Source organism: Schistocerca gregaria, unplaced genomic scaffold (assembly GCF_023897955.1).
Source record: "Schistocerca gregaria isolate iqSchGreg1 unplaced genomic scaffold, iqSchGreg1.2 ptg000841l, whole genome shotgun sequence".
Taxonomy (NCBI): Eukaryota; Metazoa; Arthropoda; class Insecta; order Orthoptera; family Acrididae; genus Schistocerca; species Schistocerca gregaria.
This window is the reverse complement of record NW_026062206.1, coordinates 192501-195000: the sequence shown is the minus strand read 5'-3', so window position 1 is coordinate 195000 and position 2500 is coordinate 192501. Positions and strand designations below refer to the sequence as shown.

Below are 2500 nucleotides of genomic sequence, written 5' to 3'. Positions count from 1 at the left end.
CACTGCACCTTAACCTAAGTTACACTGCACCTTAACCTAAGTTACACTGCACCTTAACCTAAGTTACACTGCACCTTAACCTAAGTTACACTGCACCTTAACCTAAGTTACACTGCACCTTAACCTAAGTTACACTGCACCTTAACCTAAGTTACACTGCACCTTAACCTAAGTTACACTGCACCTTAACCTAAGTTACACTGCACCTTAACCTAAGTTACACTGCACCTTAACCTAACTTACACTGCACCTTAACCTAACTTACACTGCACCTTAACCTAACTTACACTGCACCTTAACCTAACTTACACTGCACCTTAACCTAACTTACACTGCACCTTAACCTAACTTACACTGCACCTTAACCTAACTTACACTGCACCTTAACCTAACTTACACTGCACCTTAACCTAACTTACACTGCACCTTAACCTAACTTACACTGCACCTTAACCTAACTTACACTGCACCTTAACTGTCACATGTAACGTCACAGGAATGTAGCTTTGCCTAACAGCAACCCTCTGAACATAGTTCACTGCTTGGATCCTCTGGTGTCATGTGTATTTCTTGATGCCATGGTGCGTACCCTCACATAAAGGTCTTTCGAGTGTTGCGTACTTTCTACACAGTCCCGCTAACCACTGGAAGGGTGTACCGCTACAGAACGAATATCGCCCTCCCCTCCTGCCCTTCCAAGCTGGTCGGTCAGGCGTTTGTTTGTGAAATGAGCCTTGCAGCTGTTCAGTTGCATTCGGTTGTCGATGCAGTCAGTGTACGTTGTGGTACGGCCTGTGTGGACTGTCCGCTGATGTACGCGTAACCCACACTGATCATCCGTCGTTACGTACTGAGTGACATAATGTGGCACATGCTTGACCGTACACCGGCTGCGCCCTACAATGGCGAATCATAAGGGCCATATGTTGTGCACGATGCTACTTGTCTCGTCTCCCCATTACAGCGAGATTGCACTGTTGTACGCCGTACAGACATGTGGTAAGTAGGTACGGACGAAAGTATTGCATGTTGGCCCCCCCCCCCCCCTCCTCCCTCTGCCGGGAATCAGCGTGAGCCGTCTGTTGATGTAGCGACGAGGGTTTTCCTATTTAATCGTATTGCCCCACACAACATGATAGCACGGTGGACCGCGTTCCACATCTGCGACATGCTACAGAGGCCGGTTGACAGTCGACCGCGCAAGGGACATTGCACACGTGCGCGGACCATCTTCCACGTGTTCTCTCGTGTACATGCCGCAGTGTGTATGTGGGCTGATGTAGCGTGTCGTGACACATAACATGCAGGCATGCCAGAATCGTAGATTTCGCAAATGTAGATTGACGTATACGTTTGCTGCCAAAGATCCGCAAATGAACTGGAAATCAGTTGTTGAGCGGTTGTTCGCGCTGCAGGTGCATCGGTGATAGCGACGATCGGTACATCTGTGAACCGGTTGTTTCGGCGGTACCCGCCATGCCCCCGAACCTGAGTTGGCCATGTGGGTATGAAGCGATACGAGGCTGTGGCTTGGCGGGACAGTCCCCGGCCGGTGAGGGGGGGCCGCCCGGCGTGCTGGCCGCGCGCTGCGTGAGCGCACGCACTACAGCCGGCTGGTGGGGGGCGCCCAGTGGCAGGAGCGCCGGCCGACGGGCCCGGCTGGCGTCCCAGCTATGCGCCGGCGCACCCTGCGCGCGGCGCCAGGCGGCCAAAGTGGGTTCTGTCGAGCCCGGTGCGAAGCGCGGTGGACATCTGCAGTGTGCTGGTCCGATTGCGGACTGTGTGCGTTGAGGATGCGCCGCCGCCCGGCACTCGGCGTCGCGACGCCGTCTGCTGCTCGGTCGCCCCCAGCGGTTCTCGCAGGTGGTTTGTATCGCAGCTCTGCGGACGTGTTGGCGCGTGCGCTGTGCTGGGAGAGTTCGCTTCTGCACCCAAGTGGGGCTTTGCCCTTCTGTGGCGCTGGCGTTGGAGCTGCCGGTCACCGTAGGTGGCGCGTGTTGTTTCCCGCCGGCAATGCCACGACAGCACGCTCCCGGGCCTCTGTCGGCAGCGGCAAGCTCAGTTGGGAGCACGGGTGTTCGCACTGAAAGCGTCTACTCGCCTATCTCCGGGCGATTGCGCCTCTCTCGAACCCGACCAAGTACTTAGGACGGCGCTGCGCGCCGCCGGGACCTGAGAGGGTTTCGAGGTGTATCGTGCAGGGGAGCTCAGCCTCCTCCTGTTTGCAGAATAATTGAGCGGACGCTTGCGTGTTCGCGCGGGCCCTTGGGACACACTCCCGGGCGGCCGGCTGCTCAGCTCTCGTTGACGCAGCTCCCTGGTTGATCCTGCCAGTAGTCATATGCTTGTCTCAAAGATTAAGCCATGCATGTCTCAGTACAAGCCGCATTAAGGTGAAACCGCGAATGGCTCATTAAATCAGTTATGGTTCCTTAGATCGTACCCACGTTACTTGGATAACTGTGGTAATTCTAGAGCTAATACATGCAAACAGAGTCCC

At 55.2% G+C, this 2500-nt stretch overlaps 1 non-coding gene across 1 annotated transcript in view; it reads left to right on the top strand.

Annotated features, from left to right (window-relative positions):
- The first annotated feature begins 2314 nt into the window (after nucleotides 1-2314).
- The window catches only part of LOC126322821 (small subunit ribosomal RNA), a 1893-nt gene continuing 1707 nt past the window's right edge, over nucleotides 2315-2500 (top strand). The window contains exon 1 of the ribosomal RNA XR_007559232.1: nucleotides 2315-2500. This exon is cut by the window's right edge and continues 1707 nt beyond it. This is a non-coding gene — a ribosomal RNA (small subunit ribosomal RNA).